This window comes from Malus sylvestris, chromosome 9 (genome assembly GCF_916048215.2).
Source record: "Malus sylvestris chromosome 9, drMalSylv7.2, whole genome shotgun sequence".
Lineage (NCBI taxonomy): Eukaryota > Viridiplantae > Streptophyta > Magnoliopsida > Rosales > Rosaceae > Malus > Malus sylvestris.
In genome coordinates, this window is record NC_062268.1 from 18,603,266 (window position 1) to 18,619,142 (window position 15,877).

At 39.2% G+C, this 15,877-nt stretch overlaps 1 long non-coding RNA gene across 1 annotated transcript; it reads left to right on the top strand.

Annotated features, from left to right (window-relative positions):
- The first annotated feature begins 12,736 nt into the window (after nt 1-12,736).
- Nucleotides 12,737-14,195, top strand: LOC126581968 (uncharacterized). The gene is made up of 2 exons (XR_007609225.1): nt 12,737-12,882; nt 12,983-14,195. It is a non-coding gene; the product is annotated as an uncharacterized LOC126581968 (long non-coding RNA).
- The last annotated feature ends 1,682 nt before the right edge of the window (nt 14,196-15,877 follow it).

Consider the following 15,877-nt stretch of genomic DNA (forward strand, 5'->3'; position numbering starts at 1 on the left):
GCCACCATCATTGGCAACCACTTATGGCCATCACTATTCTTGCGAGCCTTATAACCCATACCATCTTCCTCTCACCCCGACAAAGCTAACCCAAGTTTTGGATTACTGAAATTGTACACTGAAGCTTACACCAAACTCTGTTTAAAATATGAGTTTTCCAACTAGAATCTCGCTTTTATGATGAAGAAAACATTGCGGGGGAGCCTCTCTAGATTTTTGGAAAGACTAGAATTCGTAACCATTTGTCCATTTTCAAACTTTTTTCCAGGCCAACTTCGTCCACAACCGGGCTTTCAATAGGTGAAACACATCGTAAGGATCTTCGATGCCCACAAGGCGGGTTCGACCCAACAACATGATTTGTTTTAGTGGTAGAACTTCCTTGTCGACAAGGATTCTTGGCAAATTATTTGTGTGGGTGATTACCTTAGATGGTATAATTCTTATCCTACCTTTAGTGTACTTTACTTATGCTCTGACATCACATGTGGAATGGGTTCATTCCCACTCACTAGTGCACTCTTACATTTAGGCACTTTTAGATTTAAAATTACTCATAATTTCCACCTCACTACACTTTATGGTTTTGATACCTTCCTGGTGGCGGCCAGCACAACTCGATTCGGAGTCCAGGTGGACATGTCGAGGTGTGTCAGTTTGGTATCAGAGCATAAGTTTGGGCAGTATTGCGTTCATCACACACATGATGTAGGCATTCTTAGTTTATGAACCTAATGTCGAATCTTGCCACCTCATCGGGCACGAAAAATGTGTTTGATTTTCCTAAGTTATGGGCAATTTAGATGACTTATAGACTCTCTAGAAGATTGTTTTGGCGAACACCTTTCGACTTTAAGTGACAAATTTCCCTGCCAAGGAAAGATTTAGATTGGAGACAAGTTAATGGCCCTGAAGCAGGGCTATTATATCGATATTTGTGCACCACCGAAGATTTATCAGTTAATACCATCACTATTCTTCAACTATCATTACCAAACCTTCCGAAATGGAAACAACAATTAGTTTTGATTCTTTGGCAGTACTCGTTAGTATACCACCTATTGGAATTCCTAGGAAGCTTTACTTTTCATTGAAATCTTTGAAAATGTCTTGAATGACAATGTGGTGCTAAAATGGTAGCACTTGACGGAAGAACTTCTGGGGGTTTGTCTCTTTTGGTCCCTAATGGCATTAATCCTTCAAATGTACTAGTATAGTCTCGAATCTTCAGGAGGAAGATCGAATCTCTTTAAGTCCATTCTAAAGTAGGCTATTAGCAAATTTCTCTTTCCGGCCTTAGGGCTTTTCAACCAACACTAGTTCCCAGAATTTCTTTCGATGTTGTACTCATCAATTACGATGAGTATAGTCATAGGGGTACGAGTTGTTATACCTTCGATTAATAGAAATCCTAGAAGTAGTAACCTATTTCCCCTAGAATCAAAGAAACCAACTCACAAGATCAATTCTTTACCAATCATCCAAAGACCATCCACTTGAGTGGGCTCTAACCTGTAATCAGCCTACGTTGGCACTACTAATTAACGATACTGTCCAATATCCAAAAGCTATCAACCAATATTCAGGCAGTATGATTTATGATACCGAACACATGCTAGTATCTGTGAATGATACCTTTGTGCCAGAACGTTGGTTCATAATTTGAGGGTAACAAACAATATCAAAATATCTTAAATGCGTTAATTTATGGTGTGACTGATAGACTGATTAATAGTGACTACCGAAGTCGAAGAAATTACAACCGTGTAAACTTAGGAGCAAGCCTTGTAGAAGGACAATAAACTCATCGTTGTGTTAGCCATTTTACCCATCCAAGTAACTAGAATATTCTTGACCATTCGTCCTTGTAATCACTTTCCTAATATAACATCTATTCTCCTTGCATCTTATTGAACAACTTCTTCAACCTTTAGAAACCTAGTTGTAAAAGCTTATTGACTAGGAATTTACCAAACCAAACACGTTATCTAGGGAACCTCAAATCTAATTGTAAAGGCAAAAATGAACCTTAGGATCATACCTAGATTTTAGCAACTCAATTGGGTGGCAATTAAACCCGTTAACCCATACTTCGAATTGATGCTCTCTCCAACCAACTTTTAGAGTGGAGTTTCTACCATAACCTGATGAATTTGTAGAAGTCTTGTTGATGACTTTCTCAACTACCCCAACAACGAAACCAAATTTTCTAAACATCAACAATCAGCTTTATACCAAATTCCTCAAATGTTAGCTTTGTTTAGATTGGTACTCTTCTTGGGATATGTGATCTCAGCCGACGACATTCTTGTCAATTTCCAAAAAGGTTGCAAATGTTGAAAATTGGATATTCCTACAAATTGTTGTGAAATATGCGTTATCCTTGGCCTTGTCGATTTTATCGGCTGTTTGTTAGCGACTTTTTAGCTGTAGAATTTTTCCTTCCAAGTTGACTAAGGAAAGTTAGTTTAGTTTTAGATGTTAAATGTGAATAAAATTTCTGAAAATCGAAGTGTCATCTCTTCCTGAGCATTATTCCTATGCTTTTTTATGACACTGATTATTTTAAAATCTACTGTGATGTTCCACTGAATGCTTTGACTGCGTATCAGTGTAGCGTGACGGAGTATTGCTTATGCTTCCCGACGGTCAAAACCATACAAAATGAACCATCTTATTCATGACTTAGAGTCAACAATCATATTTTTCATTTGAAAATTAGATGACACTTCTCTATAGAGAAACATGTCCAAAATCTTTACCCACCTTAGACTTCTCAAATACATCTTCATTTGAAAGGAACTAAATTTCTGACAGTGACGATGGAAGAACTAAATCAACGCATACGATTGCATTATTGCGTATCACCTCAGTTGTGCAAACGTAATTATTGTTTATCGCAGCCAAAAACATATCTTCCCTTGAATATGTTTGGCCTACGCTATCCCATTTTAGCTAGAATTCACGAGTATTGATATGATGTTACTTACCAATAATCAAGAAATCGTTCGAGTGGTTATCATCTCTTCTTGTATCCAAATGGAGATGGGGAAATATCACCATAAGTTCCATGTACGAAATATCTTGTACATATGGAGATTATGATGATGTTTCGGTGATTATTGATCAACTTGACAAGTCAGTTATTTTTGTTGGTCCAGAGGGACTACATTTTGGATCACTTGGTCAAACTACTCAACCTTGAATTTATTGGATTTTCTAGCGTTTTGATCAACATCTACTTTGACTGTGGTTCCATATTCACCGCCTTATAATGGAAAGCTTTTCAACCAACCATGAGTACGTGTCTACTGTGGAGCCAAAAATAATGCATAAAATTATGAAGGTGACACGTGGACTTTTCGGTTAAAAGGATAAAATTACCCTCGAGGCATACTGAGATTCCCACGCGCATGCAACGGACAATAACGACTCAATCAAGGAAGAGTCAAAGGTGATCAAAATGGTATAGACTTGACATATCCCAACTCAAATCTCACACCTAGAGTCCATTACATTGCCACTACTTAAGGAGGCACACACCGTCCAAGCTCTTCTAACCCAAATGGCGAACAACATTTGTCTCGACAAGTTATGGAGTTGACAAGTGCTCTCGTTTAGCAGACAAACTTGGTGAATAGGCTCTTACAATATATCGAGATACAGTGTGCCTCAGACGAGGTGTCTTGAAGTAGAACAAGGGCAAACGATGAACCAGTCTAGCAGCGTCCCTGTAAGCAGCTACTCAACTAGTCATGAACTGAGCGTTCTGGCAGTGTACACTCCCGATTGGGCCCCCAAGATAACGCATACTCTTATCTTAGCACGTAGAGGAGAGTACACTCTCCATTAGGCCCACGAATGAGCATACATTTGCGGTTGGGGCCACACTTTGATAATTAACATGAGCAACTTTCTAGGTAAAGTTTTTATTTGTGGCTTGGCTTGCAAGTAGTATCCCCCACTTCACATCGGAGTAGGCAACACAATGGACGAAGAGAAGCAGTCACTTAATTCGGCTCAAGCAACTGGCAGCCTGAGAGTAATTTGCTTGCCTGCTAAAAATGTATCACATGCACCACAGCTACGGCATAGACAAGCCGAACATATGGAAGAACAACCTAGACCATTAGGTCATGATTGGGGGTAGCCAAGGGCTCTGCTACCCCGACAAAGGCAAATTTACGAAAAAGTAGAGAGACTCATGACCAAGCGATTGCACGATTTTCAACGTAACGAGGTCACTGATGAAGCAATACGATGAAACGTGACCAACATAAACATGTCACCTTTCATTGACAAGATTGAGCGGACATAACCATCCCACATACACTAGAGGATACAATGATTACATATGTTCTGACAAACACATCAACTCAGCCTAATCGCGCGCCGGAGGTAGACAGGTACCAGAAGGACACACCGGCCCAACCACCAAGAACCAGGGGCATGTCTTGTTTTCATCACAAATCCGCACTTAAAGTCGTTCCTACTTGCTCCACGGCCCTCGACTACCCTTGATCTGTCACCATGGCTCACAACAGTGTCGATCTTGCACCACGGTTCTTAGTTTTGTCACAATACGGTTCCTATATGCGCTGACCAAGCTTACGACACTTCAAACTTCAAAGCATCCAATGATGGAGTAGAATACGAAGCCTTACTAGCAACCTCTGCTCGCGAAAGACTTAACGGTGGAAAAGCTTGCAATCCATTCAGATTCTTAGCTGACCACCAACCAAGCCTCAGAAGAACACACGATGAAACATCTATGGATGACGCAATACTTGGAAAAGTTCCAATAATAGCTTACTGTGCTTCCCTCTTACGCACTTGTGCGGGTTCAACAAGCAGTTTGAAGTCTCAAGTAGATCCCCGAACAAGACCTCATAGGCTGAGAATTATTTCAGTTGTCTAGCTTTCCTCAGCTGCGCTCATGACAACGACTTCCATGCTCTTTAGTGCGAGAGGGTAAACCAATTTCCCAACACCCATTTGGGTAAGCTCTACAGTGCGGGAGGGTAAACTAATTACTCTTCAGTGCGAGAGGGTAAACCAATTTCCCGACACCCATATGGGTCAGCTCTCTTGTACGAAAGGGTAAACTACTTACTCTCCAGTGCGAGATGGTAAACCAGTTCCCTGACACCATATAGGTTAGCTCTCCAGTTCGAGAACATAAACTAATTGTTCTCCAGTGTTAGAGGGTAAACTAATTCCCCGACACCTATCTAGGTCTGCTTTCTAGTGCGAGATGATAAACTAATTGTTCTCCTATGCGAGAGAGTAAACTAATTCCTTAACACTTATCTGTGTCTGCTCTCCAGTGCGAGAGGATAAATTGATTGCTCTCCAGTTCAGGAGAGTAAGCTAATTCCCTGACACCCATTTAAGTTTGCTCTTTAGTGTGAGAGGATAAACTAATTGCTCTCCAGTGCGAGAGGGTAAACTAATTCCCTGACACCTATCTGGGTCTGCTCTTCAGTGCGAGAGGATAAACTAATTGCTCTTTAGTACGAGAGGGTAAACTAATTCCCCGACACCCATCTGGGTCTGCTCTCCAGTGCGAGAGGATAAACTAATTGCTTTCCAGTTCGAAAGGGTAAACTAATTCCTTAACACCTATCTGGGTCTGTTCTTCAGTGCGACAGGATAAACTAATTGTTCCGCAGTGCGAGAGGGTAAACTAATTCCCTGACACCCATCTGGGTCTGCTCTCTAATGTGAGAGGATAAACTAATTGCTCTCTAGTGCGAGAGGGTGAACTAATTCCTCGACACCCATTTGGGTCCGCTCTTCAATGTGAGAGGATAAACTAATTGCTTTAACCAATTCTCTGACGCCCATCTATTCTTTAACGAAAGAGGGCAAATTGCCAATGAATATCCACACAACTACTCATTTTGATGTGATTAGTTAACGGTTTTCATATTCCACAAATGTTTATCATGTTATGATGCAGGCCACATAGCTTAAAAGATTGAATACTCGAAGACTAACTAAGCAGTAAATGGTCAGGGGCAGCAGTCAATTTGCACTCAATAGTTTGCTCATCTGACACTTCATCTTCATCAGCTCGAATCTTGGTAGCTTTATCTTTGATTGCTCCATATATGACAGTTAAGAAATCAAACTCAAGCAGTTTCGTCATTCTTTGCAAGCAGCACAGATAAGGCAGCCCAAACCGTGGCCCATGTAATGCCACTTCCTTGACCCATGCCAAGCTAGCTCTTGGTTCCAGTCAAGCCAAGTAGCACAAACGGTGGCCCCTACCACACCACCTCTTCGGCCCATGTTGAGCTGACTTCTGGCCCCTGCCAACCGACGTGCTGCACCACCCCTCCGGCTACCTTGCGACAACACCACCCAAGAAGAAGAACAAAGAAAATTAAGTTTTTCTTATATTGGTGTGGTGCGGAGAAGACAAAGAAATCAACGGAAGACGGTTCTTTAGATGGTCAAGCGAATAAGAATGCTAGGGGAGAATGAACAAATATCTTCTAGCTTTCTCTCTTTCTTGTAAGGATAAATAATTACCCTCCAAAGTTGATTTAATCCCCTACTTAAGGTAGGCTTAAATAGGCTTTGGAGGCAATTTATTTCCCTTTTCTAGAAGAATCTAATTCCAAGTCCAAGTAGGAATCTACATCAAAATTGGAGATTTTGACACCTGCTACATTTTCTTGCAAGCAACCCAGTAGGTTTGGGGGCATTTGTGGAGCCAAAAATAATGAAGAAAATTATGGAGGTGACACGTGGACTTTTTGATTAAAATGACAAAATTACCCTCGAGGCACATCGGGATTCCCACACTCATGCAACGGAAAATAACGACTCAATCAAGGAAAAGTCAATGGTGATCAAAATGGTATTTATTCAAATCCCTCTTATCACTCCTCATCAAATTCTTATTCAAAAGGTAACTCCCCAAACTTTCTATTTAATTTAGGATTAATTACCATGTTAATTGCAAGATATTATTTCACATAATATCGTGCAATTATTCTCCAATTACACCATATATGGCCGGCCACTACTCACCAAATAGGGCTGGTCAATTCCCTATAAATAGCCCTATTATCCCATTAAAAAGCTAAGCCATTTGCTACCCACAGACTCCTAAACACATTCTTTTCACCTGCCTCGACGCGGCGATACTCTTCTATACATACGAACTGTTAGGTTTCACCTATGCATCCATAAACTCTGATCTAGGAAAATATCGAGCTTTGAACACTTGGAAAGCGAAGGTTTCCGGTTGCTGGAGAAATCGCCATGCTTGTTTTGCCAACAAAGCAAAATTGAATGCATAGAGATCTCTGAAATCGAGTCCCTTCTTTTTCTTAGGTTTACATAGACACCTCTAATTAAGCCAATGTATTTTCCATTTCTTTGGATCACCACTCCACCAAAATTTAGTTATCATTATGTTCAACTCCTCACAAAATGATTTGGGTAACAGAAAACATTGCATAGAGCACATTGGCAATGCTTGTGCCACCATTTTAACTAATAATTCACGTCCTGCACTGCTTAATAGGCCACCCTACCAGCTTTGTAGCTTTTTCCATAATCTATCTTTCACATACGCAAATGTTTCCTTTGATTTCTGAACTAGAACTGGTAAACCTAAATATTTATCATGAAATTCCACCCTTCTCACACTGAGGCAATCAGCCAATGATTGCTTATCGTAGTTTGTAAGATTTAGACTGAAAGATACACAGCTCTTCTCAAAATTCACAGCGTGACCAGAAGCCATCTCATATAAACGCAATAACTGTATAATCTTCAGACACTCTCCAACCGTAACCCGAGCAAATAGGAAGCTATCATCAACAAAGATCAAATGATGGATACTAGGGGCCTCATGGCACACCATGATCCCTTGCAAATCCCCATTAAGCTCCGCCCTTCTTAATAAAGCCAATAAACCTTCAACACATATAACAAATAAGTAAGGGGAAAGAGGGTCCCCTTGTCGAATACCTCGTTTTGGATGCACATAGCCCATCGGTTCCCCATTCACCTTGAAGGAATACGAAACCGTGGTAACACATAACATAATCATATGAATCCACCGCTTTGAGAATCTTATTCGGAACATTATGGCTTCAAGAAATCTCCATTCCACACGATCATATGCCTTACTAATATCTAGCTTAAGAGGCATAAGCCCATTGTACCCCGACGATCGCTTATGCATATAGTGAGCGACTTTAGTAGCCACCAAATAATTATCAGAAATTAAACGGCCCAGAATAAATGCACTTTGAGTTGGGAAAATAATATAAGGAAGGATAACTTTCAAGCTGTTCGTAAGTAGCTTCGCCACAATTTTATAAAGTGCATTGCAAAGGCTAATTGGGTGGAGCTGTGCCATCTTCGTTGCATCCTTAACCTTGGGGATTAGTATGACGTGGGTGTAATTAATTTTCCATAGAATTTGTCTCGAGAGAAGTGTAGACCGAACTCTATTACATATATCCACACCAACCATTCTCCAGTGTTTCTAGTAAAACCTAGGAGACATGTTATCAAGTCCTAGGGCATGCATTTGGAATACAACATTTTTAATTTCCTCATCCGTGAATGGGCGAGCAAGATCAGTGTTCATCTCATATGTTACCGAATGAACAATGTGGCATAAAATATCCTTAAAATTTTGCACCCTATTGGAAGAAATACAACACCACCACCTCCTCCATCCCAGCTCGGTTTTCACTCCAAACCCCTTCATTATCTGTTAGACTCACCAAACAATTCCGTTTCTGTTGCTTATTAGCTTTCTGATGGAAATATTCGATGTTACGATTATGAAGCTTAACCCAATTTTCTTTAGATCTTTGCCTCCAAAATTACTCCTCCTATTCAAGAAGCCTATTCAATCTACCAAATAACTCATTTTTTTTTTTTTTTGCACAATAGACTCATCTGAGAACGGGTGCCCTAACAAACTCGTAAGCTTATCCTCCATTTTTCGAATCTTAATCGGTTCGGATCTGGCATTACTCATACCCTAATTATTTAGCTTCATTTGAGTCATCTTAATCTTCTCCGTAATCTAGAACATTGGCAAGCCATCAACAACATACTCTTATCCCTCCCTTATCGCTTCAACACAACCCTCATGCATAGGCCAACATTCCTTATATCGAAACTGGTTTTTACCTCGAAGTTGAAGATGCACCGACCAATTAATCAGCTTCGGAACATGATTGAACAAAATCTTATTCAGGTGCTTTACGAAAAACCGTGGGAACATGTCCACCCAATCTTGGTTACCCATAGCGTGATCTAGTCTTGCTTTGATTCCGCTCCCTTTGGTTGTAAATCAAGTAAATTTATTCCCTGAATAGCCTAGGTCAATGAAATTGCAATGCTCCACCACAGATTGAAAGCCTTCCATATGCCGATCTTGCCTCACATTACCTCCTTCCTGCTCATGAGCTTGAAAGATCTCATTAAAATCACCAATACACAACCAAGGCATAGATTCATTACCACTAGAGATTGCAGTAGCCTCCACGACCTAAATTGTTCACTCGTAGCAGGAAAACCATAAAAAGCAGTCAAGCGCCAATAAAATGCTTCCCCCGGACCACCCACATCAAAATCGATATGGTTCTATGAATAAGACCTTAAACATAAATTTATTTCTTCTTTCCACAAAACACACAAACCACCTGAACTACCTATACTGTCAATAGTAAAACAACGATAAAAATTCAACTTTAAATGTAAATGGTCCATGTGAGGAGAATTACTTTTTATCTCGCACAAGAACACTACAATGGGATCTTAAGCATAAATTAGAAGTTAGAGCACATCAACTGCTCGGAGGTTCCCAAGCCTCCGACAGTTCCAACTTAAACAACCCATTGCTAATGGCAGGGTTGAACCAAGTCAACCTCCGCTGATGAACTAACCATCTTCGAGTTATCCAACAATCTCTTTCGACCCACATTCATTTCTACCAAGACCTTGTCTTTTCATACTACCTTTTTCCCAAGTTCAGGTAACGGCACCTCCACCTATGATCTAGTAGTAGTTTAAACCGTGCCCAAGAATTCGCCACCTTCTCGTTTCCCTCTTCTTTGCTTCCTTTTCTGCACCTTCTGATGGTGCTCAATAATGTACATAAGGTTGAATGGGTTCGAACCCAACCCAGGCCACTCACAAACATCATAAGGTGGACCCAATCCAATTTGCACCGGGGTAGCTTTATGAACCACCCTACCCATCTGCTGGCCCACCATCGACTTCGCGTCACTTTGAGGTCCAATAAAGCCAACCTCCTTTTAACCCAGTACATTGCTGCTTCCTCCCATGTCTCTTACTGAAGGATGATGGAGATTTTCCTCCCAACTAGGCGACAAAACATTCAAATCCACACCAAACAAGGTCAAACCTCGTGTATCCTTAGATATATTATTCTATTGAACAGGGATAATTGCCATAGAGTCAACCATCATCTCCTTCAAAATAATAGAGTCATTCAAATCTAGCAAATTGTACACGCCACTTGTGTTACCAACAACCTGTAATCCCTCATGGGTTCCTCTGCTGCCTTGGCTCACCCCGACCTCCAGCATTGTCACCACCGCGCCGTGACAAGGAATCAGGCTGTTTTGCGTACTATCACCTTCTTTCATCTCCTCATTCACATGCATGGGTGCTTTCATTGACCACCTCTACGCAACATCCAACCCAAATCGTTTGCCCCTCGGTTTCCTATAGTTTTCACCCGGTACATCAAACTGAAACTATCGCCTGTACGACTTCGACCTATCATCTCATTCTTAGCCGTGAAGTGCACACAATGTTCTTCCATATGTCTAACAACTCCACATAAGAAACAGGTTATAGGGATTTTCTCATAGCGTAGGTCAATCCCTGATTCGGTGCCCTCCATAGCTAACAATAAACTTCCCCGTAACAGTTTTGTAATATCCACTGCAACACGAATAAGTAATATGTTGCCGTGGAGATCACTCATCCTGCTTTGATTAGTCAGCACATGTACTCCAATCTGGTTCCCAATAAACTGTCCCATATGTCGAGTCATATGCGCAAGGGATAACCCTTTTACTTGGATCCAAAATTCCTGAGAGGACAAAGGGATAGACGCTGGATGCACTAATTCATTCACCTCCACCAACACCACCAAAGCCCCATCGTATAATCTGGATCATTGCTCTTTCACAATGGTTGTCAAAACCAAAGGAGAACAAACCATCCTCCAACTCCACAATCGAAACCCTAACCTTAGAACGACAAAGGTTTAACATTTGTTTTTTTAAACCTATCTTTGTTAAAAGACATACTTGTAAGAACCCTCCCAACGAGGAAGACCTTTGTATTTCTGAGTAACATACTCTCCTTATCGTCAATCACCACCACTTTCTGCTCGTCGGCGGTGAGAGCAAAGCTTTCTGTGAAATTCAAAACCATGTCGTCCATTCTCCATATCGCCTCTTGTAGACTTGTCTGATACAAACCCTAGAGAATTCCACCCACTTGGCAGACAAACCTGAGAAACATCCACTAACAGTTAGCCTAAATAGCCTCTTTCGGTCCCAACACGAACTCGAGTCCAGCAATCCGCAATCAAATTCGGTGCCGTCGCCGAAATTCTGCACCCTACCGCTCTCCTAGAGAAACCCTAGAGAGGAATTTTTGATAAAGTAAATTATTAAAGTATAGAAATAAAGGAAATGGAATGATTTTTTTGTAAAAGATACACACACACACATAATAAAAGGTTATTTAAGGAATCATAACATCTTTAATGGGGGCTTTATCCTCTTTGAGGCTACTACATTTGTAGCTCTAGAGAAAAATTCCATGCGTAATAGGCCGAAAAATGGGATTACATCCACCACATAGGCTAGCAACTTCATTCCTTGAGTACCAAAAAATTAGGCTACATCTAGCCCAAAAAAAGGGGAACCCGCACCAAATTGAGACCCCAGTCTTGGTTTCTTTTTTATTTTTTGTTTGGAAACGGGGTCCAAAACATTATTTTAAGGATTTATTTTATAACTGTTTGTTTGATTAATAAAATATAAACAAACGACAACTTTCTTTGTGTTATTGATTATGAATTAATTGTTGTGTTTTGTTTTTAATTTTCTAGATTGAAATAAGATAAGATAATCCAATCCAATGGTATGAACCAACGGATAAAACAAATAAACCAACATATGAGATTGAGATAAGATAATCCAATCCAATGGTTGTTATTAAATGAGGTCTTATCTTGTTTGATTTCAGAGAACATGCCAATTAGAGAAATAAATCAATGGATGAGATTGAGATAGTATAGAATCAAATCCAGTGGTTGTTATGAAATGAAATCTTATCTGATTTGATTTCATAGAAACAAACTAACAGATGAGATTGAGATAAGAGAATCTAATCCAACTGAGTATAAGTGACGAAATCTAACTTGTCAAAATTTGAATTTTTTTAGGTTGAAAAGTTGATAATTTTTTTTAAAGATAATGCGTCTAAAAATCAACTTAAGAAAAGTTAAGACAAAAAAAAAAAAAAAAATTTATCGCGTGATCAAATTACTACATAACAAAATATATAACCCCATATAGGTCTCAAAATGTATACAACCCCTCATTGGAAGAGATTCATTTTTAGAGCCCTAAAGATTCTTCAGAGCTCTAAATTGGAATATATCTATCTTCAGCCCAATATAGAGCCCCTCATTGGAGATGTTCTAAGGGCTTGTGAGAAATTTTTTTTTTTCTTTTTTAGCTTTTTATGGTGAATGATGAAATAATGTGTGTGAGAAGATAAGATCAGGGTTGAGCATAGAACCCCTCTTAAATTAACATGACAATTAGTGATTCACACTTGCAATTTAAGGTACATTGTCTCCAAGTTTTTAATCTATAGAATTCAAATTCAGAACATGCTCATGCTGGCCATGGAACTAATTAATTAATTATTATGCTTATTAACACAGAAGACGACGAAAAGGATTATGAGCATGTTGAGATAGAACCTTGGTATGTGGTGTGAATATAAGTATATGAACAAGCCATCATTAAAAGCTTATGAGTTTTTAATACTTCTGATGCCCTCTAGCGCCTCCCGACCGTGCTAACTCCATCCAACATCTACAGCGGCACCACGCTGCATAAAAAATCAGGCAGGTTCATCTGCCACGTCTTCCACGGGCCCCAAGCCATATCACAGAGCTGCCCCAGGTCAGCAACAATGACAAAGACGATGAACAACTCTTCACGGGACAAGAGAAGAAAAAAAATGGGGGAAGGGTAACTATATCCCTTTGCTTTTTCTCTTTCCTGTTTGAAAAATAATTGCTCTATATAAGTTTATTTAATCCTTTATTTACTGTAAAGTTATAAGTTTTATAGGCAGTTGGACTCCATGTCTTAGAAGATTTCACAGCAAGTGAGAGCTCAGAATCCAATGTAGTTAAGGAACTCATTTTTGGCAAGCCTGGTCAAAGTGGATTTCTACACCTCATGCACCTTCTACGCACAACACAGCATGTATGGGGCTATTTGTGGAGAAAAAAATAATCCACAAAATTTTGAAGGTGACAGATAGACTTTTACCTACAAGAAACGAGAATGCCTTTATTAAATTGGCAAGACCCATATTCATTCTATGAGCATTTCAACCACCAAGAAGACTCGAGCTGCTGAATAGACTTTTCTCCAGGCTTCTCTACCCACGACAAGGAGATAAGACAAGGGAATTAAAGGTAGTTAGCACGGCTGTGCCGTGCTAACTTTGTTGATCCCAAATCTTGATTGCTTAGGTTTCTATCTTGTTCTTGTTCGGATCTCTCTGCATCAGGACAAACATGTGAAAAGCTCGACAATTGGTAAACAAATCACTATGCTAGATTGATGGGCTTTTTGGAGAAATCAAACTTTTGGTTGATAATTGTGTTTGATTTGAAGAATTGATAAACAAATCATTGTACCAGAGCGTAGATTGATGGGCTTGGGTAATGAGCCTTGGCGGCTGAAGAGGAATACAGAGGAAAGGTTAGGGAAAAACAACTTGGGAAGAGGGAGAGAGCAAGGTGGTGGGCCATAATGTTTTGTATTTTATTATTTTGTTTTTAATTGATTTTCAAAACACTCTTCATATTGCTGAGTTTGTCATTTTTGCTATAAAAACATCGTAGAATCTTCTGGCTATTCGTTATAATTTACGCATTGTATATTTCCAAACAAGGCCTAATATTTTATTTAATAAGAAAACAATGCACATCAATAACATATGGGCCTAGAATGTGTTACATATGACCCCTAAAATATTACACATATATACTTATTTACATAATATATAATAAATTTACTTAAACCTTCTAGTCCATCTACGCCCCCACCTACGCACTTAGGCACTATGCCTCAGCCCATAGCTTGACTAGCACCTAGTGTTTTTTAGAACCATAAGAGCGGGTGTGTCAATGTACGCTGATTCATGGCATGCATTGAACTATCATTTCTCCCTCTAAAGATGGGAATAGTGTCTCATCATAGTGACAATTCAGAAAACAACGGTAAATATGAGCACCACTAAATCGACTTGAATCCAATATTAATAGACAAAAAAAACCATCTTTGTGTACACAATTACTTGTTGGTTGGAAAACAAACATGAAAAGTTGTGTGCTCAAAACTAATCCCAAATGGCATGAAATAGCCTACAAAATTTGGGAATTGTGCTTGTAATAAATAGCAAGCGAATAATAGAATGACTGTCTTGTAGATAAATCTCAGTCACTGATAAAATAATCCATAATAAGATGTTAAATACACTCACAAATACACTTATAAATTTGCAAGTAGAAATATGCTATCCAAGGTCAATTTTAGATGGTCTGAGGACCAAGTTGTCATGTAAGCAATGCTTGTAAGGACATTTAAAATGCACTATGTTGAGGGCTCAAAATATGTCCATACAGATTTGTTATAATCCTACACATCATTGTGCATGTTAAATGGCCAAGATAATCATACCATGATTTGGTCAATGAACTTATGGTTTATGACAAGCATACACTACTTCTCTGCTTGTGTGCTACAACTCATAAGAGAACGTTTAAAACGCACTATGACATAATGCTTCTTGGTATAGACATAATCTACTATTGCAAGCGCAACCACATTTTTATAAGTACATTGTTATTTTAAACGTGAGAAACTGCATATTACTTGAGATTTTAAGTTTTTATATCTCTCTTGAAGCAATTTCATAAGAAATAGAGAATTTGATGAAATTCTTATTTAGAGATTTCAATTCAAGAGCATAAACCCAAAATATGTACTTGTGAAGTCTAGACTTTTGTGTTTGGCTTTCCTTGTCAATATTGTAATTGTACCACACATGCTCCAATTAGTTTTTAGAATATTTCCTTAAGGGCTTTTGCTGCTTGGAATAAGTGTTCATGGTTGTGGCACATTACCTCAAAGGTTTATTCATGCATATGCATTTCATGTTTAACTTATTGATGCATTTCGACTAGTGACCTTGTATTGTCAGAATTTCTCGCTACTGTCTAGCTAGTTGGGTACGCAACTTAAAATAGATCACATAGGCTGACTAACACCTTTTATACAGGATTGAGCTTTTCACCATCGATCTGCTCAGATTGCTTTTACATTTGACAAGTGTCTCTTTGTACTTTGTTTGCAGCAATCAAAGGTTTTCTTTTAATAGGGTTAGAGGATTTCATTTCCTCTTTAGAGAGAAAGTTTGTAATTTTTGAAGAGTTTGATTTCTCCTTTATCTCAAATCTCCTTAGGAGCATCAAACATTTTTCTAGATAATATTTTTCTTTGAATATTTATAATTCTATCTCTGCAAATGCTTGTTT